This window comes from Nesoenas mayeri (assembly GCF_963082525.1).
Source record: "Nesoenas mayeri genome assembly, chromosome: 2".
In the NCBI taxonomy this organism is placed as follows: domain Eukaryota; kingdom Metazoa; phylum Chordata; class Aves; order Columbiformes; family Columbidae; genus Nesoenas; species Nesoenas mayeri.
In genome coordinates, this window is record NC_137543.1 from 142,756,993 (window position 1) to 142,780,180 (window position 23,188).

The 23,188-nt window shown below is 37.5% G+C and overlaps 2 pseudogenes across 2 annotated transcripts in view; both read left to right on the plus strand.

Annotated features, from left to right (window-relative positions):
• Positions 1 to 489, plus strand: part of LOC308053363 (macrophage mannose receptor 1-like) — a 55,974-nt pseudogene extending 55,485 nt beyond the window's left edge. The window contains exon 26 of the transcript in view: positions 379 to 489. The product of the transcript in view is annotated as a macrophage mannose receptor 1-like (transcript). The remainder of the gene's footprint in view (positions 1 to 378) is intronic.
• Positions 490 to 2,695: 2,206 nt separating this feature from the next.
• Positions 2,696 to 23,188, plus strand: LOC308053364 (macrophage mannose receptor 1-like; annotated as a pseudogene). Its single transcript has 13 exons — positions 2,696 to 2,765; positions 5,098 to 5,493; positions 6,303 to 6,461; positions 7,528 to 7,684; positions 8,458 to 8,574; positions 10,802 to 10,942; positions 11,907 to 12,089; positions 12,552 to 12,709; positions 13,173 to 13,283; positions 14,385 to 14,500; positions 14,908 to 15,046; positions 19,659 to 19,870; positions 23,069 to 23,188. The product of its transcript is annotated as a macrophage mannose receptor 1-like (transcript).

Below are 23,188 nucleotides of genomic sequence, written 5' to 3' on the forward strand. Positions count from 1 at the left end.
ACAGATTTTTTATAAAACTCATATCCTTAAAAAAACCTTATACAATAATATCTACATCTTAATTATCACAGCTTCTTTGCCCACCCTCCTATCCTTGCCCCAAGAGAACAGTGGTAGAAGGCCAGAGATGTTGAGGTTGTATTCCCTTTCCTTCATAAATGCTGATTAACAACCTGATAATTAAGGGGGAAATTAAATTAATCTTTTTCAGTAGTCTTCATATTTTTTATGGCTACAGTATACCCACTTCATTTGTTTTGTATTTATTTACAGATGCCGAAGGACAAAACACATGGTCACATGAATATGCAGATACTACTTACTCTAGTCCTTATCATGTTATTAGGGATGGGTTTCACAATTTATTTCTTATTCAAGATCAAAACTCAAAGTGAGACTGAAAGAGAGGCAACTCGATGCAGCACACTGTTAGAATACAGCTATGTCCTAACTGGAATGGATGATGAGAACGATTCTACCAACGACTAAGAAGAAAAATGAACACAGTGCTGTCTAATGGGATAACATAGTGAAACTGTTTGGTTAAGGTTAAAAAAAAATCTAGTTGGAACAAAGGAAATCTTAGTAAAAGTTACATGCACCTAATAGACACTATGAACTAAAATGAACAATTATTCCTTTGGTAAGGATTAAGAGCTATTGCCCTATGCTCTTCAAGAAATATTCTCAGGACTATGACTCCGTACTGCATAAAATGGCCAGCTAAACAAGCATGAAAAATAACAGATCTAGTGGGAAATTAGACTTAAAAGTTACAGATTAATACCCTGGTGTTCTCTCTTTTTAGAGATTAGTAGCAGAATCACATACAGAGTCAAGTACAGACATACAGTGAGCACTCTGCTGAGCACTCAGACCCAAAGTCTGCACTTTGAGAATATATCCCACCACAGAGTACTGAAGCGTGCATATTGTTACCCAAGCAAAATGGTGTCTGCAATAAACAGAGACTTACATGGCTTTTCCCCCTGTTACTGCCCCTGTGTTACAGTCTTTACACAAGTATCTTCCTTGCCATAGTGTTATAAGTGAAATGCAAATACTTTTCCTTCATTCATGGTTTCAACTTGGATTTTGAAAAACAAATAAATCTTTGCAAAAACTCATTCATATTCTACAACATTGAATGTTTTGTATCAATTATGAATATGAGATTATATCAGTAAAGGATCTATATATTACATAATGATACCTCAGTGTTAATTCTATGTTGTCTATGACAAACTGAATTTAAGAAAAATAATAAATCTCAAGGATATCTGGGAAAAACAGACTCTTAGAAAGTACCTAAGAGCTGTCCAGGGGAGGTCACTGGGAAGGAGGGAGTCATATGACATTCGATTGCTGGTTTGCAGATTTTGCAGTCAAACAAAACATATTGCAGAGGACAGGGATTGCAGGACATTCTGTACTCAAACGACTTTTACTGACAGTCACCTCAATCCTACACCTTTTTTTTTTTTTCCTTCATGTAAGTTACAGCACAGATCCATATTTATCTTTTTTGTAACTACTGACACTGAATTGAATTCAGTGCTGTTTGATGGTTAATGATAAAGGCAATGCAAATTAAAAGACCAAACAGATGAAAAAATCCCAAATCCCACATAATATCATTATTTGTAATTTTGATAGTTGATGTTGGCAATGCAGCTCTGAAGACCCTGTACATAGGTTTCTTCTCTCACATAAGTCATGTTTTGCCCTCATAGAATATATTATGAGATTCGTCTTCCTAACAAAGCCATGAAAAATGAGAGAAAATTGTAAGGATTATTTCACCATAATATCTTTCTTCCTTTTCCTTCAAAACAAAGAGACAATTTTACATCGTAGCTGAAGCTGATTCCCATTTAAAGGACTGTTGCTCATTTGCAATGTTTGGAAATGTTTCTCCTTGCTTGTCTCATTTACACTTGGTACAAAGAAAAAATTATTATGTATTAACATTCATTTGTACTTTATGGATTAAATAATTTTGAAAGGCACTTCTGTCATCTAAATCACTGATTAACAGAAAGATTTGTAAAGATTTGGCTAATTTGTGTTTGTTTTCCTGAGACAAATTCACATGAAATAACAGCCCAGTAGTATTGCCGGTTGATAAACTGGAGAAGATAAAAGCCAAGTGTGCATTTTGTCAAGTTATGAAGCAAAATTAAGTTGTCCAATCTGGGTTAATTTTTCACACCGAAGTAGCTGACATTGCTTGGTGCATCAATTTAAATGAATATATCTTTTGTCGCAGTGAAGACCTATCTGGCCAAGAAATTGTCATTTTTTTTCTGAGTTTACCAAATAAGTATGTATGAGATTTAAAGTACCTCCATTTAAAGTGCATGCCTGGCTTCTTTGTCTTTGAGGATCAGTGCTTTAAAATCCCAGAGCAGAACAAAGAAACTTAAAAATAATTCAGAGGAATGATGTTGAAGTCTACATACTTTGCCACTTGCATTCAAATGGAAGGAAACTTCACTTTCAGATGCAAAGGTTGAATTTTGTAATTATTTATAGATTTCAAAATACCACATGTGACAGGACATTTCCTTATTTAAAGCCCAGAGTTTTCCCTTTCAAATGAAACTCAAAAACTGAGTAGCCAGTGCAAACTGGTTCCTTAAGGACTTCTACTGCAGCAACAAATTTCATATCATCTCTTTGTGAATAAGAAGAAATGAAACACTTTACTTTTTCTACAGTCTTAGTCTTCCTTTCTTGTGTTCATACTGCTTTTCAGACACTCGGTGAGTCTTTGTTTTTGATCCCCTGCAAAAGTGGATGTGAAAGGGAGCATTTTTGTTATCTTGCTTGCGTCTCATGCTCTTCAAGATTTTCACACAGCTTGACTACCTTGGATTTCATAGTCATCTTAATTGGAGTGGCCCATAGAAGTTTAAAAGAGATGCAGATAGAGAGATGTTGGTTCACTATTAAAGATGGGAAGAGTCAAGATGGGGTGAAGCTTGGAATCAGAAATCAGAAATCAGGACAGAGTCATGTATGTGGATACAACTTTAATGGTTTTGTCTGCCCTGTGAAGTCCATGGTCTTCACATTGTGCTCCATAGTTCTTGTCTGTATATATGACTGAGTTATGAAAAATTTAAAAGAGAAAATTATTAAATAGGTTGCTGTGTGTGTACCTCTTAGCCTTAGGATGAGGTTGTGTGGGGTGAGATGGAGCTTTTGGATTAATGTGAGATGTAATACTGGGGCTGAGCAGACGCTGGTGAAAAAAAAAAAAATAATAAAATGTTTAAAAGATCAGAGAACTGCCCTGGAATAACCACTGTGGCTTTCAACGTAATGATGAAAGGCATGGTTAAGGCTCTGAAGTTGACCAAGGACAGATCACAGTTCCCTTTTGATGTAAAGATAGTGATAAGGTTCAAGGACATTTTTCCTTTATCCTTCAATTCATTAGATTTGTGGAGGAGCAGGGTACAAATCACAGCTTCTGAAAGCAGACAGTGTGCCGTGTGAGCTGTGCCAGCACTAGCCTCTGCAAAAAGAGAGTCTCACCTCTGCTCTGTGAGCTGGGGTCCAAACCCATGTGGTATTCCAAGCACGACCCTCACAGTTTCCAACAAGAGCTCCTGAGATGCAAAAATACCACAAGAAGCAATAGCTGAAACTTAGGGCACTACACTAAACACTTACTAGTTACCAGAAATAAATACTATATTTAATAGGGTTTAAAACCTGTCTAAATGTAGAGGGAAAGAAGAAATTAGGTCTTACCTCTAAATTTAGGCATGTAGAAGTGAAACTTCCATAGGTTACTAAGCTGGTCAAGGTAATACAGGGTCTTCTTGGGAGAGCTCAAGCATTAAATACAGATAACCTAACAAGAACTATTCTTCCTGTCAGAACTTCCCAGAATTTCCTGGACACTTTCTGCTCTGTTCACTACTCAACATTGGCTGTGCCCTAACATGCTGTCCTTGTCCTACCAATTTACTTTTGTGGTTGGAAGGGACTCTCATTGTCACTTACACGGTTATTCTCTCAGATGGAAATGGGGTTGATGCTACATCTCTGTTTCCAGGTAGGGGTTTCGGGCACAGAGAACTGAAGGGCAAAGCCTTGCCCTCCTGTCCCATAAATCCTAGAATATTTCTAGTAGTTCATATTTCACTGTCTCATGACCCAAATCTAGCATGAGCTGTAGGCTACTCAAATTTTGAAAAGCAGGGAGCTTTTCAGCTTTTCAGACCGATGCCCAGCACTGAGTGACCGCTTCACATGGCAGCAGTACAACCACAGCAGCACCTGCTTTCTTCATGGAGTACTCAATCAGGCTGCCTGTAATTGTTTGAAAGCATTAACTAGCTTGTTAAACTTTTACATACTGCCCTTCCATAACAAAGCACAGGCACATAAGCACACACCTGTAGTGTCTTCTATATACTGCCTGCTGTTTGCTCTTGTAAGAATGTTTGTGATTTGATTGTGTGAATTATGTTGACTTCTTGTAATAGACGTACTACTGAAAGGATACTGGAACATGGAAAGATAATAAATCAATGTTCCACATTTTATTCTAAAAAAAAACCAACCCAAACCAAACCATAACAGAACATGCCAATTACAGGAGGAGAGTCACAGACAGCCCACTCACTAACTGTATTAAGCACAAATGCAGCCCCATGGAGATGTATGTAACATGAGCTAAATCTATAGAGCATGAAGTAATGGCAAACTTCCAAATCTTCAGGAAGTTCTCTTCCAGAAAACTTGAAAGAAATGTGTATTTCAGGAGAGATTTAGAAAATAGAACCCACTGTACTCACAAAAATTCCATTCTAGTGATGACATTTTTGAAGATGTCATAATGTATTTTATGTGCTCTTATTCCTCTGTATTGTATTTACATGAGCTGCACTTATTTTTCTTTCCCAGAAGGAAATAAAAGTCTTGAAACTGCTGTTTGATCTTTGCAAAAGTGACTCAGATTTACAGTCTTCTGACATGAGTCAGATCAGCATAGAATCAATAGCACATCTCTCTCCTCACAAGCTCCCCTCACCATGTGCTCACCATAAATACATTAATTCTGATCATTTTGTTTTATAGACAATGAATCATTTTTAATATGCAATGAGGATACTAAGCTCTGTTTAATTGCTCAGAGCTCTTATGCAGTCACAATAGCTGCTTGCAACAAAAAAACTGAGTTACAAAAACCCAGGTGGGTGCCAGACCACCAGGTGATGAGTGTGACATTTGCACATTGTTTGGGAGTGCCCATGCCCTACAAGCAAATCCAGGCTGAAATTTCTCTGTACCCCTGCAACAATGAGCGTGAACTCCAGAAATGAGACTTCAGAAATGCAACCTTGTCAGTCCAAGGGGAAGATTTATTTCTTAGTGCTGGCAAAAGAAAAGAACAAAATTTTCTGTTGAGCACAGGATCAGTGATGATGAATTAATGGAAGATCTACAGAACCATTAATGATTTGTGTTCTCAAGGTGATAAAGTTTAAAGGTTAACCCTGATGGTGTCTTCTACCCACTCGTTTGCCATCAGAGACAGGGTCCTTTGATTTCTGCTCCCCTTAGTCTAATACCAGCTGTTCCACCTCAGGCAGTGATGCACTGAAGGATGATTAGTTCACATACTCAGGCCTGAGTTTCTCCATCCTGGAGATGTGCAGCTGCTTAGCTTTACACAGAATGCAGTACAGGCAAAAAATGTGCATTTTTTTTCTTTACTTTTAAAGCAAAGGTTGATCTAGGCTATTGTTAATTGTTAGTGTAAATCCAAGCACTTTATTTAACTGTATACCAGTACTAGTGAAATTGTATTCCTATTGCTGGATGAAAGGCAAAAATTGTTATGTTTAATATGCCAATATTCAGTTCCTTGATGAAATTTCAGGTGCCAAAAATCCCACAACATTTAACAATTAAATAAATTATTTATTTTTAATGAATGATGGGATGTTAAGCTACATGATACGCAAAATAATGTTATTTTTAGGAAAGTGTATTTAAATATATGAGACAAAAATCACTACAGTTCTTTCATAGTTGGCTGCAGTCTGAAGCTGCTCTATTTCCAGTTGTTACACCTGGTGATATCCTAAGTAGAGGGTAAACTGCAAGATCTACACAGAACTTCCTTGGAAGACACTGCTGGTGACAGTATGCCCCCAGTTACACCGGCATAACGCTGGCAACACTTCCTCCACATAGCCTTATGAAGAGTACAGATGCATGGAGACCTGGGTTCCCCAGATTCCTGTAGCTGTATTATAATTTCTCGTTTGCCCCCTCAGTTGTGTTCACACTGTTAGGAAATGACAACAGAGCTCCGATTGCCTTGCCCTTCCAGCTGAGTGGAAGTGGCAGGCCAGGTGCACAGCGACCGGTCAGACGGCTTGCTCTGGTGTGCAGTCACCCTTGACTTTAACACAGACCATCTCTATGGGTTCTGTGTAGCTGGCAGTTAAGTCCCAAATGCTGACATGGATGCTATAACGCAACATGGTTAAGTAAATATATCAATACTGAAACGCTGTTACTAGTGTGGGAAGGAAAAACCTTCTAATGACTTAATTTTACTCAAAAATGTCTCTGCCATGCCATAAGGTTCCCTACAGAAGAAACAAAGATGTTTCCTGTGACTCTAGTCAGACTGAAAATTTTCTGGGTGTATCTGTCAGTAGGTAACATCCAGGAAAAGATCAGTATGCTTTAAATGTGACAATATTCAGCATAAAATCAACTTCCCTGGGCAGCCCATTCCAATGCCCGACAACGCTTTCCATGAAGAAATTTTTCCCAATATGCAATCTAAACCTCCCCTGGCATAACTTGAGGCCATTTCTTCTCGTCCTACCACTTGCTACTTGAGAGAATAGACCAACCCCCTCCATGTTACAACCTTCCTTCAGGTAGTTGCAGACAGTGAAAAGGTCTCCCCTCAGCCTCCTTTTCTCCAGGCTGAACAGCACCAGTTCCCTCCTCAGCCACTCCTCAGCAGAATTGTGCTCCCGATGCCTCAACACCTTTGTTGCCCTTCTCTGAACTCACTCCAGCCCCTCTATGTATCATTGCAAAAAAACTAATGATGCCATAGTTTGAAAAGCAAACTTTCCATCATTGGAAATGTTCGCATTTCCGTTATACTTCAGCCAAGTATTAATTCAGGCAAAGCCTTATGAGCTGCTGAACAGGTTTTCAGAGTGGATAATGAGCAAGGTTCAGTTTTGCTTTATTGACATCTTCACACTGTTTTTTTTTTAACCTGGAGATCATCAGATTTCACAGGGTAAAGTGGAAATAAAAGATGAAAGGTCCATCTCTGCTACTGTCAATCGCAAACCACTTATTTACATAACAAAGATCAAGCTAATGGAACAATATGGGTTTTGGGGGTCTGGGCATTATTTGCTCCAGAATCTTATTTCACAAGTAAGTTTGAAGTTAAATTTTCTCATAACATTTTGTGTAAGATGTTTATAACAAACTGCAATACTAAATTGCCTTTGTCTCATGCAGACAAGGACAGATTTTTGGAGTACAGAGCCTTTGGCAGGAACCTACTACCAGATAAACTACCAGTCAGCTCTCACAAGGCACCAAGCAAGGAATGGCTTCCAGCAGCACAATGCAGAATTAAGTATCACAGAGATACATGAACAAAAGTATCTAAGTGGTGAAGTAATAAGCAAGACTCAGTAAAGAGTGTCAAAGAGGTTTTTTGACTGATGACAAATGTTTCAATACTTTAATCACATTACAATGAATAGCTGATGTAAAAACGGTATACGTACTGCTAGAGGAATAACACAATTACTGTAAATTAATCTTTTTACAGGTGGAACTTTTGTAAGTTGTGGAACTGTGATTTGATAATGACAAAGAAAGTTAAGAATTGCCAGCTAATTAAGTGACAGTTGGCTCAAGCTCAGAAAACACCAGCAAGGTCACAGAAAGGGACATTACAAGAAGGAATGTCATTATAGGAGGCAGTGATTTTATAACTTTCATGTTAAGAGATCACTATATCTAATGAAATGGATTTTTGGAAATACCATACAAATTTTATACAAAACACTATTGAAAAGCTAAAGACTTTTTGGATTTATGCATAGAACAAAGTCCCTATATCAATCACATCACAATCAAGCAAAGTTGTTACATAAATATTAAAAATAGCAATTTAGTGTTTCAGTTTTCAAAGCTTATTGCTTACATATAACTGTGGAATAGCATTAAATTCAGATAAACTAATATGCAAAACAGTCTTTTGGTGTTCTCTACCCTTTATGTACAAAATGCATTCTCTGAGTTTATTACCAGTAAATATGTAATCTGTACTGAACTTGGAAATCACTAAGCAGAGATTTATTGTCTTCCTCTGAAGTTTGAAAATGCAGTGCATTTCCTAACAAATCTCATTAGAATTCAACTCTTTTGGTTTCCTAGATTTGACTGACAGCAAGAGATTCTCCCTCTATATTGGGTTTAACAGTCTGAATCTCAACAACGGCTGGCAGTGGAGCGGTGGCATTCCCCTCGGATACTTTAACTGAGCACCAGATAGTAATTGGGTTTTTTAACAGTTTTTGGAGTAAATATTTCCTATCAGAATGCTGAATGCATAGTAACTAAAATCTTGTAGTATTCCCCATGAAGACAAGGAAATAGAGATGACAGGCTTATGAGACACGTGAGATTAAAAAGCTGAGAATGGTGCTTTTCTTCATAGGATATATCACAAGGAGTTTCAAGCAGAAGAATGAAATAAACTCCTCTATCAGAAGTAGATAAAGTGAAAAGCAATAGTCAAGCTGCAGCATACTAGGAATGCCTTCAAGTGAGTTATTATCAAACCTCTGTGTCTCTTCAGCTCTCACAAGGATTATCAAACCGTGTATCCCCCTGCAAGGACTCAGCTGTCAGTGAGCCTCAGTCTTGCAAAGCCTTCCCCTTCACTTTTTATAGTTTTCAATTTTCATACTTTTCACTTTTCTTCTCTCCTCTTCAATATTCAATATTCAAGAGAGACTGTAAATAGAGTTCATCACATTGGCAGTTTATCTTTGAAAGTTGCTGAATAAATGCATACATATTCCCTCCTTTGGCCTTCCCAAAGTCTCAAAGGTGACACCTGTCTCTGTCTGGCACAGAGAATGAAGGGAAAGTCCAGAACTGCTGAGTCTGGTAGATGGTTTTCTACCTTCTGCAATCTGGTCAAATTCCTTAAGCCTTGCAGGGAAGAGCAGCAGCTGGCTGTCAGGTCAAGCAGCCCACACCCTTGGAGTTCCTGTATCCCCACATGATGGCTGTTAGCATGAGTTAACCTAGACATTTCCACTTGTATCTTTTGGGAGTGGGGGGAAAAAAAATGTCATCACAGTGTGGACCTTTCTGAGAAAAGGAAAACACTGCCTGTTCCCTAAGGACAATTGTTCTGGAGAACCTCCTGGAGGGCTGTTTGCAGAGGCAGGCACGGGAAAGACACACAGCAAGTGTGAGGACATGTGAGGAGGCTCTGCTCACAGCAAGGAGCAAGCCTGAAGCCAGTTGCCAAAGGGACACACAGAAAGGACCTTTCCAAAGGGCATGAGTTGAACTTTTTTGTTACAGCACACCGCTGAAAGTTGCTCAACCAGAACCTGACATAGAAAGGAAGATTTTCCTACAAGAGTGTTGTGGAAATCAGGAAATTTGTTTTCACATGTGATTTGTTATGCCTCATCCAAAAGGTGTGGTTAGATTTTATTTTAGGAATTCCATATTATTATTTTTGTGCTCTGCTGAACAAAGCTCTGGAAACGAGAACCTATTTAACATGCTCCTATACAGAGGAAGCCTACTCTGTCAAGTTTTGTCCAATCTAGGTTACCACCACTCCCTACTCAACTGCCAGACAACATATCTCACAGATCAGTGGCATTTCGCTTTTGTCTCATATTTTTAACAAATAATATTCATTTACTGAGCTTGGTTTAGCTTTAAAATGATGAACTGGAACTCTAATTTTCAGGTTTCAAAATTTCTTTTTATTGTTAGCGGCTGACAATTCTTGCTCTGAAGAATACTCTTCATGTCTGTAAAATTCTTTGTCTGAATATGAACTATGTTAAGACGCTCCCTTACTGTGTTCCTGTCCAAAAATATTAGCTTAAACTGTGTCCTCACTTTTCACAAATGTAACTGAGTGTTTTAAGCTCATTACTTAGTCCTATTAGCATCATTGGGTCCTGACAACAAATTGTGTATAAAACTAGATGTTTCATGAGCTGTGAAACTATGAACTCTGATTTCCTACAGTCTCTGTGTGGCATCACAACTGTAGCAGCACCAGGTTCCCCTTCAATGTCTGGACTCCAGCCCAGCATCTGCTGACTGGCTAACAATATAATTTATTCTGCAACTGGTTGTGAACTACATATTCCTTAATGGATGGAAGGCAGGGTAAGGAAAGGATTTGCTGCAGCCTTTCCATCATTGTAGGCTCAAAGTTTAGTCTCTCTTCTGTGCAAGCCAACCATTTTCACAAAATTTATAGGAATGTCTTATTTTTGAGACCACTATTCTGTAATCAAATATGGCAGAATGTGTGAATTATGCAACAAGCATCTAAAGAAATGTTTTGAAGGGTACTTTTAGATTGCATTTCCTTATATCTGATAGAAAAATAACTGTAGCAATGAAGTCATAAGTCTGTAATTGACACATGAAAAGGCTGGAAGTAAATTGTTCTTTCAGCTGCTAACATAAAACCTGTGCTACATGAAAATAATTTGTTTCTTATTCTATGAAGGAAGCCCTAAGGCTGAGAAACTCTGTGCAGTACTAAATCCCAGAAGAGATGCTAAATGGGAAAACCAGCCATGTGAGTTGAAAGTTGGCTATATCTGTAAATAGGAAAACTCCACACTGGATCCTTTCATTCTTCCATGAGGTATGTCAAGCAAATAAAAACCCTTTGACAAAGACAGAATTGTGTCACTAAAATGAAATTTCATGGTTCCTTACAATAAAATTATATATTTTTTTTAAAAAAAGCATTGTAAAAGCATTGTCACTCATTCTTCTGCTTTGATGAGTGCCACAGAAGAAAGGATACTGGTATTTTTTTAATCAAATATATTTAAATACTGGAAAAGTTCCTGGAACCCAGTAACCAGACAACCAATTTGTATGTCGTGTTATTATTAACAATCCCGGGTCACCAGTCTAAGCCATCCACTATCACATAGTATATACACTATCACAAAAGTATGATGGACTGCATGGATATGAAAATAAAGTCAGAGCTGCTTCACTCTTCATGTAGTGCATTCTAATGAAAACACCAAGGTTTATCACTGAAGGCTTGGAAAGACGGCACCAACAGGCTCAAACCACCTTCTCAGTAGGATTGCCTGTAACCTAGAAAGATTGAAAAAAAGAGCAAGTTCCTTCAGACCAGTTTTCTACTACACCTTGCTTGGATTTATTTAATGAGACTTAGTATGGAAAGCCATGTGTGCAGAGAATTACTTGTGCTGCAGTAATAACGTCTTTTTGAAATATGCAAAACATGGTTAAGTCGGCTATATTGTGTGAAGGCACTATGCATGGAATTCCAAAATATTCCTCTGTCAAAAAAACCTGAATATTTCACATTGGTAAAGCCCAGTAACCAAAGGCTTCATTATTTTCCTCTTTTGTCTAAATGCAGTATGTTTTCTGTAAAAGTACAAAGCAGAACAGCGAACAGACTAAATGTTTTATATGTATGAGGAATGAATAGAAGTGCTGCTTATTTATATCCACTCCATTTTCATTCTAATTAGTTAACTAACTCATTTCAAATGTAATTGCAGTTATTATAGACTTCAGTTTGCGCTGTTTAAAAACTTGAAATATGCATTGATTTTGAGGGGATACAGAGCCTGTTAAATGCTCAGAAGGATGGCTGCCCTATGGACGTCACTGTTTCATGGTTTAGAGAGACCTCAGAGAGTAGAGAGAAGCCCTAATTTCTGGCAATGAGAGCAGTGGCAATCTGGCCAGTATCCACAACCCTGAGGAGCATGGCTTCATTCTGTCTCAGCTTGGCTACAGTGAGTATTTCTGCAGGGCAGTGTTTGGTAAAAATGAAGAATTGTATTTCTAGAAATCCACAAGATTCCTCCACAAGAGGAATCATCAGTTGTCTCTTCATTTTCTTTTCATTCTTTTCATTTTGATTTTCATTTGTTTTACAGCACTTGAAATCACTTGAAAGAAATAACAGCTCTAGTTACTGCAGTATTTGAGCTGATTATCTGCCTCAGACACCTTGTAGCTGTAGATAGAGTAATGGACTTTTACTGATAAAGTTGAGGAATCTCATTTCCCGCTGGCATCTCATTTTTTAACTTCTTGAAAGAAAAATGTGAATTAGATCTTAAAATAAACTCCACTGTCATTTAATCTAGATGAATGTGTATTGTAACATGGCAAGTTGAGCTCATCTCCGTAAAATCTCGCTCCTATGGACTGTTTCAACTTGTGTACTAACACAGGTGAATTTCTGTTCTCAGAAGCTGTGGATGAGCTTTGGATTGCTCTGAATGACCTCAACACCCAAATGTACTTTGAGTGGAGTGATGGGACTCCTGTGACATATACCAGATGGTTGCCTGGAGCACCAACTCATGAAACCAATGGGCAACAAGATTGTGTCATTATGGCAAGATAGGTAGAATCACTCCACGTTTGTGTAGCACTACACTATTTGTTCTTCGTGGGGTTTTTTTGTGGGTTTTTTATTTTGTTTTGTTTTGTTTTCTATTCCTAAGTGTTTTGTTTTTTTGTGAATGCAACTTAGAAACAAATCAGGTAATGATATCTTTATTCACTCAGAAATACAATTGTTCAAAATTAAATTTAAAATTAAATTAGAGATAACTAGACAAAAGTTCATGTCTGAGTGTGAGCATACATTATGTGCCAAGCAAACCTTAACACTCTGCCCATGATGCTTAGCTTAACATAACCTCACAATTAAGCACAAATACTTGGAATTCATTAAAAAAATACAGATATTTTTTCTCTTTTTGAAGGAATATTAAAAACAAAAACAAAAAGCAAAACATCAAAATGTTTCTAAAGGGAACAGGTTCTGTCTCACTATTTTTTTCTTCTTCCCAAACTGCATCTAGGATGGATACTGGGCAGACAGTGCCTGTGATAGAAAGTTTGGTTACATCTGCAGAAGAGACCCACTACAAGGAGTTTCTGGGACAGTGAAGACTGGTCCTGCCTGCCTTGAGTTAAGACGAAAGTGTAACCAGGAATCTGGTCAGCAAAAATCCATTGTTTTCACAAGTTCCACTTGACAATGAAACTGGTTTTTTAATCCCTTATGAATGTTTTTGAATCAAATTCAGGGTGATAATTTTCACTATTTTCCCTTATTTAAAATGAAGTTATGGATTATTTTTTTTTTCAGTCAATATGAGTTGTCTCAGAACTGTCTGTGAAAGAGGCTAAAGCTATTACTGCAGTTTTCTGCATATTTGTTATATTGTTCTACAACCATCTGTGGACATCTAAGATGCAGTAGAGGCTGGGAGCCATTTCTGAACTATGTGACATGATGCAAGATGATGACAAATCTCACTATTGAAGCCAAATCAAAACAATTTAATTGCTTTTATGAATTTGTTTTGAACAAGTTATTTTATACTCTTGATTTTTTTCTTCTCCCATCTTTTTACTTTCCTATTTACTACTGTTCTATACTTAGTAACATTTTGCACAACCCATGTGGGGGACAGAGCTGAGACTCATTGTGCTAAATGGAACTAGGCAGCAGCCAAATACTGAACTCAGGTTTTATTTACCTTTTTTGGATGCAGCAAGCAAATCTTCAGCTGGTATAGAAGAGAAAAGCGACTTGGCATTTAGGTCTAATTTTGAAGATTCTGACTTTCAATAGTTTCTATGCTACCTCAGGCTTTTTAGGTCAGCTGATGAGTTAAATCAATTAATTAGTCTAAAAACTGTTCTTTTCGCCTAGAAACATTCAGAAACTCAAGTCAGCATCTCATTATAAGACATACTACTCTCACTGGTTCCGTATTTTATTCACCTGCTTCTGAATACACTCTCCATTCTGTGTGCCTTTGACTTTTTTTATCCATTAAAATTTATCAGTTACTTTTTGTAAAAAAGAGGGACTAATACGCATTAAATCTCTTCTTACTGGTTGCTTACTAAGCTTAATTTCCATTAGCCCACTGGAATTCAAATTAATACATTATCACATTAGGTTATATTAAAAGTATGTTGATTTAAAAGTATGCACTGAAGTTTAAGGACTATAACATATCCTCTTTTTACTGCAAGTATATTTCCCATGTTCTTGACAGGGGTGGGAAAAACATGTTTTTTACTGCTACCTGGTTGAACATTGCTCTGTAACATTTTCCAAAGCAAAGAAAACTTGCAAAAGGAGCAGTGGTTATCTAACAACTATACAAAACAGGTATGAAAAGAGTTTAAAAACTGTATATCTGATGCAATATTGTTGGAATTTTATAAAATAGTTGAGAACTCTTTGAAAAAAAAATGTGAAACCATAAAAAAAGAGTGTGATTTTCTGGATAAAAAAAATAAGTACAGTATGTCTTTTCTAGCTAAGTATATTTCACACATTCATGTTTTCCAGTACTTTACTCTGAAAGAACAGATTACAGCTGCCTCTGTTCTGTAAGGAACAATTTTTCAGTATAGCACAGCTTCACCTGTTATTGAAGCCAGTCCTTCTGGTAGCCAGTTAAGCAACATATTTCCATGACTTCATTAATTCTAGTCTTGTATAGTTTAGATGCTGAGAAATTGCAGACTAAGGGAAACCTAGGCTTAATCCCCATATGAATCCTGTCATTTCAGATATGAGCAAGCCTACCTGACCAGCCTTGTTGGTCTGAGTATTTTTGGATTCGTCTCTCAGACACAGAAGAGCAAGGGATATTCAAGTGGGTTACTGGTGAAGGTGTTCTGCACGCAAATTGGTACATGGCAATGCCCGGTACTCTGCCATTGTAATTCTAAACTGTTTCCCAGCTTTACTAAAACACATCCATGATGATAAATATGAACATTATGCCTTTGAAATAGGAGTGTCATTAACACATGTACTCAGTACTCATGAGGCCCCACCTTGAATACTGTGTTCAGTTTTGGGCCCCTCACTACAGGAAAGACATTGAGGTGCTAGAGAGAGTGCAGAGAAGGGCAACAAAGCTGGTGAAGGGTCTGGAGCTCGAGTCTGATGAGGAGCAACTGGGAGATCTGGTGCTGTTAAGCCTGGAAGAAAGGAGGCTGAGGGGAGACCTTATAGCTTTCTACAACTACTTGAAAGGAGGTTGTAGCATGGAGAGTGTTAGTCTCTGCTCCCAAGTAGTGAGTGATAGGATGAGAGGAAATGGCCTCAAGTTGCACCAGGGGAGGTTTAGATTGGATACTAGGAAAAACTTATTCACAGAAAGGATTGACAGGCATTGGAACATGTTGCCCAGGGAAGTGGCTGAGTCACCATCCCTGGAGGTGACTAAAAGACGTGTAGACATGGTGCTTAAAGACATGGTTTAGTGGTGGACTTGGCAGTGCTAGTTTTATGGTTGGACTTGATGATCTTAAAGCTTTTTCCAACTTCAGTGATTCCATGGTTCTGTGATGTTCTATGATGTCATGAAAATATTTATTTTCTCATTGCTTAAAAGAGAAAAATCAAACTGAGTGCAAAGGGTGAAATCTCTTCCAGCCTGGCTGACAGGCTGTGAAATCCTCGCAGTGAGTGGCCTGGGAAAGAGTCAGGCAAGGGATTATTCACGCACTTGTGAACAATGTGAACTTTGACTGAGGGGTGACCTTATTAATGTTTATAAATATATAAAGGGTGAGTGCCACGAGGATGGAGCCAGGCTCTTCTCGGTGGCAAACAATGATAGGACAAGGGGTAATGGGATCAAGCTGGAACACAAGAGGTTCCACTTAAGTTTGAGAAAAAACTTCTTCTCAGTAAGGGTGACAGAGCACTGGAACAGCCTGCCCAGGGGAGTTGTGGAGTCTCCTTCTCTGGAGACATTCAAGACCCACCTGGACATGTTCCTATGCGACCTCACCTGGGCGTTCCTGCTCCTGCAGGGGGATTGGACTAGATGATCTTTTGAGGTCCCTTCCAATCCCAAACATACTGTGATACTGTGATACTTGTAAAGCTTTTCAAAGGGGAGGAAAGGCGATGAAAGACTCTGCTTGCTGGTTTCCTCTTTTTACAAAGCTCCTCCTTTGAGTGGACACTACATTTAATATTTCAAACAGTCTTTTGTAAATGAATCACATGAGCTGTAAAAATGTCAGGGGAATCACTTTTAAAAGACATTTCAATTTTCTTTTATATCTCACAACAGGAATGAAACCGGTTGTGTTGCCCTAAGGACTGACAATGCAGCTGGACTATGGGATGTTGAGAACTGTGAAGTACAGGCAAAATTTCTCTGAAAAAAAAAAAAGGTGAAAAAAATCACTCTTCCTCTTGTTCATGAAACTGTTTCTGATGCCAAATGTCACTTGGTTTGGGATACAAGCAATTACACTGCTTCATGTTTCAGAGTATTTTCTTTTTAAGAATCCTACTCATGAGACAGAAGTGCACCAAATAGTTAGGGTGTTTTAACTTCAGAGAATGGCACATTATTGCATGAACATAGTGAGATTTTAAACAATTTTTTCATGGAATTCACTGCAGTTATCACACTAGCAGTGATACGTAAGGTTATCTAATTAGCATACCCTTTAATTCATATTATATATGATAATTGTAATGGCATGTTTTCCTATTTTGTTTACACAAGGCAGTCAGTAACATTCTGTAAACTTCATATTCTACCTGTATCTATAGAGTTTTGAGAGAGAAGAAAAACAAAAGCCTGAGATTTCTGCAGAGAAAGACTAAAAGAGGTGTTGCTTTGGTGGCTCCCTGGGCTCCTTCACACAAGCAGTAAGAATTAATGTTTAAAGTGATACTTTTCTAAATAAGATATTTCTCTGCTGGTGAATTATTCAAAATAATCTGATTCTAATCAAGGCACATTGTCTCAGCTTCTCCTACTTAAAAAGTAATAGTCACAGACATCTATCTTAAAGATACGTTGTGAAGGTACCTTTCCTGGTGACTTACTTTTTAAGTCCTTACCTGCATGATTAGTACAGCTAAAAATTGTTAGCAAATTGTCTATGATAGTTGTACAGTGTTAATTATTATTAGTGTATGAATGGAAGAAATTATAGCCTGAAGAAATTACCATCATTTGCCAGCAGTGCATAATGGTATACTGAAAGTTGCTGAAATAGTCATAACATTTTGTATGTCCAGAAGAGACATATATTTTTTCTTTTAAATCTTTTAACCAATTATGTAAGAGATTATTTTAAAAATATTACATTATGGTTTTTTACCCAAGCATATGTGTAACTTACTTCATTTAATGTAATTACACATAAACAACACAAACATTATGAGGAATTGCTATGGAAAAAAATTACGAAGGTGATTTTTCTTTTACATTTTTATAGCTCTTGGCCTTGTGCGTTTAGAGAAACATTGCTCCAGTCTCTCACTCCATGTGATGTGGAAAGTTTTCATTTAAATTATTTCTCAAAAGCTGGCGGATTTTCAGTCAAATATGATTCTTAACAAAGTGGTTTCATATAAAAAAAAGTTTCACAAATAAATTAATACTAATAAAATTGAAAATACTTAGAAGCAAAAATTTGTTTAGTATTTTAACTTCTGTTCAGATACAAGACACTGCTCCTAAAGAATCTTTTATTATTTGCAAAGTATTCCAACATTAAAAATATTCCAACATTGAAATATTTTCACTCTTTAGTTTTCTTTCTGAAACAAGTATTTATTCAGACTGACTTCAGTCACTTAACCTAGGAAACAGTCCTAAGATGCACTTACCAAAAATGTACCTAGACAGAGATGTAGGCCTGTAATACATCTCCTGTTACCTGAACATCCATTTTTTCTCTGCATCAAAGATAGTATATAAACATATACTTCATTAAATATGTAAATATGAAAAACTGATAGACATTAAGATAATTTCTACTCATTGAACACTTATACTGGCTCAACATTTGGGAAACATTTTACATCTTGATTTTTTTTCCCATTTAATTACAGGGACACCCTTGAAACCAGAAGCTTTGGGCCCTTCTGCCAGTAAGCTTCTGGTTTTTTTTCCTCTCAAATGAGTGAAATAACATTGAAAAGTTACTCAAGCTTGAAAAACTAGAGTCAAGAGCTACTAAAAGAGGTGTTCCTAAAATTCCTGCACGGTAGCTGTTGCGGGTAGGCTGTTGCAGGTTCTAATAAACTTGAAGCTCTAGGTTCTTAAGCACTCGGGACCTGATCTGGTGTAGGTGAAAGATAAATTCTAAGAAATAGAGCTGAGAATAACTCAGTCTAGGACTGTCATTTAGCTTATTCTACCAAGAATAAATGCTACTCAAAGCTGGCTTTGCAAGTCAAATATAAAGCATGACCTCTGTTTATTTTTGTTTCATTCTTATTCACAAAGTTATTGATAGTCACTCATTAGTTAAGACAGAAGATGTCAAATTCTTGAAAATAATAGTGACTCTCAAGTATGTCTCCTCAAAAATAATGAAATGAATAAACAGACCTAGCTGAATGTTACAAAGATTTACATGGCAGTAGTTGTAATACAAATCCTACAATATCAGAAGTCAAAGAAACAAGGAGTGGAACTACCCAGGGGATTATAATACTTTGCTTTATAACTTCTAACGTCAATGTACTCATATTCTTTCCCTTATTCCAACAGTTTGTGTCTCTCTGAAGAGTGGCCGTGCTGATGACGTAGGAAAATGGAACAATGAGGTGTGTTATAAGAGCAGAGGGTAGATATGCCAGAAGAATAGTGGTGAGTTCTGTACTGCTAATCTTGAAATTTATAACACGAGGATTAAAATAACTTTTCTTGTTCATCATGCTTTAGAATAGTTTCATTTTTTTGTTTTGTTTTGTTTTTGGTTGGTTGGTTGATTGGTTTTAGATAAAGGATCAGTAAAACCTAAGGGCCCATCTTGCATCTCAGTGCTCCTTAGCAAAGTTTTGGAAAAGGGAATGATAAACAAAATATCAGAATTTAGGAAAGCAAAATTATTTTATTTTAAAAAGTATAATTAAGTAGCTAATAGCTTAATTACCGAAGTTCATAATGATCTATAGATTTTCATAACTGTTAAGTTTTTCATTTATCCAAATAAACCTGACAGTCACAAAGCTGATAAGTTTCAAAAAGTATTTTGAAAACAGTCAGGGTAGGTGTGTAAGTTTTGACTGATGGGGTGAGTTTACCTCTGCAATGTAAGATACTGTGAATTTACTGATTCAAAATTCTCAGAGGATGAAAATTTATTTCTTTCATCCAGAAAGTTTGTTTTGTTTTGAAAGTATCTGTTACTTAAAAACAACCAATGAGGTGGTGTTCCATTCCACTAGCAATTAGGTTTGTAAATAAAGATGCTATTCAGTCACAAGCCAAATATGTGGCTGCCAGATTTAACTGTTCTTGGGTGTTTTTTTTTCCTTATTCCTACAGGTCAGTCGGTGCTGGACTTGGCTTTTGATAATTCTGGTGGCATCAGCTATTCTGTCACCCATTACAAAATGAATTGGGAGGAAGCACAGAAAAAACGCAATAACAGTGTCTCAGAACTTGCTGACATTTTATACACGTATAGCCAGGCACTGCTGATCTTACTTGTAGAGGAATATGGAGAGCCTCTGTGGATTGGTTTTAACAGCAACATGGTAAGAACATGTGTTACATACAGGTGGTCAAGCCTATGCTGGACCTGATCTTACTTTATGGTTTCAACTTGTAACCTATATGAATTTCTGCCACTGGAGAGCTGAAGAAAACATGTTGCATCAGTACAGTAGTACCCATTGATGCTGGAGTTCTTCCAATGAGACTCACACAGTGGAGATTTTAATGAACTAACAACTCTTACATGCCTTGGCACAAAGAAATGCTCCTGCAAAGTGGTATACAACAATGCCGTGTGTTGTTTAGAGTCATTTAAAGGGTCTCAAATATAAATTTCCCACATTTTGAATTTATCTTAATCTAAGGAGATTTCAGGAACAACATGCATCCTGCCTTCCTGCCACATGTTTATGAACCTCAGTGATGGCTGACATGATCTCTCAGCTTGCACATCTGAGACCTGCGAAGGAAAGTTTTTCATGTGTGTGTGTTTATGCTCATGTGTTCTACTAGAGTAGTCTTATTTATGGAAGCAGTAGCAAAATAAGGTTGTGGACAGAAACAGGGATAAAATTCCTTAGTTAAAGGAATCTAAAGGCTATATGATGTGGTACATATAGACCAGTGGATTTTTTTTTTTTCATTTGAAAATGCAATTGGTGTAATTGCTCCCGTTAAGAAGTTAAAATATTTTGGAAAAAAAATAAAAATCCTTTATGTTTGTGAGATGTCTACATTAGTTTTATGACAGGGGAGAGAGAACATTTGGATGGTAGGTGTGTTTTCACATGTCACACTCCTCCCCATGAATCACAGTCACGACAACTACAACAAAAGCGATGGTGATCAGCACTACTTATTAAGAACAATCCCACCCACACTCCCATTTTCCATGCAGACCTTTGGGTGTTCGTACCAACATGATGTCTTATCTGACTCCCAGCTTTATGCCTTCTCTCATGCCTTCTTTCTTTCTTCCCTTCCATTTCCCAGGGCTTGAAAAATGCTCTGAATTAATGTTAGGTACTTTCTGAAGGGCAGAAGACAAAACAAAACAAAATGAAAACATTCTGCTTTCACCTTTGTGGATAATAGACATTGTACATTTTGTTGCAGTCAGCATTTACAAGCACAAAAAAGGGGCATTAGTAAGCATATGATTCCGTATATTCTGTATCTAGTTTGGGGCACCAAAGCTTGAAACGGCTCTCAGTTAACTAGGGTTTTCAGATGACCAGGAAACAAGTATTAAGAGGAAAAATTATAATTAGAGTTGGACAAAAGACTAAGAAACAAAAGACTGAGAGAAACCAGATTATCAATTTTAAATACTAAAAATGAGCCCTAAGAATCTGAATTAAATTCTTCCCTATGTCTGATATGAGTTGGAAAGGAGTAACAGACTTACATACAGCAAGGAAACACTTGCTGAAACAAATTTTATCAGTACAGAGCCTTTAACAAATACTTTGGACATGTCAAGGAATCTCCATCACTACAGGTTGCTAAGAACAGACAGGGCTAGCATCTGTTAGAAATGATATAATTATATATATCAAATTCATGTCACATGTGAGCACAAGGGTGTGTGCTCCTTGAGGAGCCTTCTAGGCACAAACTTCCATAATATCTATGGAAATAAGTATAAACATCATTTCACAATTTAGCTATATTCTTGTTTTTGTCAACATTATGGAAGATCTTGAGTTATTAGAAAATTTAAAATTGCATGCCAAATTACATTTTAAGACATAGTAATTTGACAAAAAAACCCCTCCAATTTAATATATAATGTCTCTTTCCACTTCAATATTCTAGAAATCTAATTTGAGAGCTGAATGTTCCTTAATAGGAAAAGCAATAGATTGCAGAAGACACGCCAGAAGAGAATGTAATTTGCCAGAACTTTTAATTTTTGTTCTATCTGCATTTATCTTCTCATCCAAAATCTTTCTATTATATCAATTGCCATGGACTTTATTCAGCGTGTAGTTTAATAAAAAATCCTGCAAACCATGTTTAGTTATACCAACACTTCCATTCACAATCACAGTTTCTGCTATAAGGTTTTGATCCTGTTGAAGAAAGGAGACTGAAGTGTCAGAAGACATTTTAAAAATAGCAGTTTTGACTAACTAGGCAGATATTTATGTCAGAAAACGAGCTGCATATTGTATTGACTAGAGCAATTACAAAAATCACCATTAGACAGAATCTGTACTCATAAACTGGTATATCTTCCTAATCAGCTTGATAAATATGAAGCAAAATTTTCTCTCAAATACAAAATCAAAGCCATACTCAAGCTCTTTTTAGAACATTCTTCATTTCTTCTACGATGACAAATCTCATATAATCTGTTTAGTTTTCTCTTACTAGCTTAATGGGAAAAATAAAATAACTGGATTCTAGCTCCCTGATCTCCTGTCAGTAATGGCCCCTACTGATAAAAGTCTTGCACCTGGGTAGGAACAAACCCAAGTTCCAGTATAAATTGGGGAATGACCTGTTAGAGAGTAGTGTAGGGGAAAGCGACCTGAGGGTCCTGGTGGACAGCAGGATGACCATGAGCCAGCACTGTGCCCTTGTGGCCAAGAAGGCAAATGGCATCCTGGGGTGTATTAGAAGGGGTGTGGTTAGTAGGTCCAGAGGTTCTCCTTCTCTTCTACTCTGCCCTGGTGAGACCACATCTGGAATGTTGTGTCCAGTTCTGGGCCCCTCAGTTCAAGAAGCACAGGGAACTGCTGGAGAGAGTCCAGCACAGGGCAACAAAGACGCTGAAGGAAGTGAAGCATCTCCCTTATGAGGAAAGGCTGAGGGAGCTGGGTCTCTTTAGCCTGGAGGAGACTGAGGGGTGACCTCATTAATGCTTATAAATATATAAAGGGTGAGTGTCACGAGGATGGAGCCAGGCTCTTCTTGGTGACAACCAACGGTAGGACAAGGGGTAATGGGTTCAAACTGGAACACAAGAGGTTCCGCTTAAATTTGAAAAGAAACTTCTTCTCAGTGAGGGTAACTGAACACTGGAACAGGCTGCCCAGGGAGCTTGTGAAGTCTCCTTCTCTGAAGACATTCAAAACCAGCCTGGACACATTCCTGTGTAGCCTCATCTAGGTGTTCCTAGAAAATCACAATCCGGCAGGGGGATTGAGCTAGATGATCTTTTGAGGTCCCTTCCAATCCCTAACATTCTGTGATTCTGCGATTCTGTGATACTGGTGTCTCACAACTTCCAGGAAAATGCCTTGAATCAAGAGGACACAAATCTTGGATACCTTTCCACGGTCACTGCTATTATTTTGAGACTCGCAGGAAAAGAAGATGGTGTCAAGCTCACGAGGAATGTGCCCGACTAG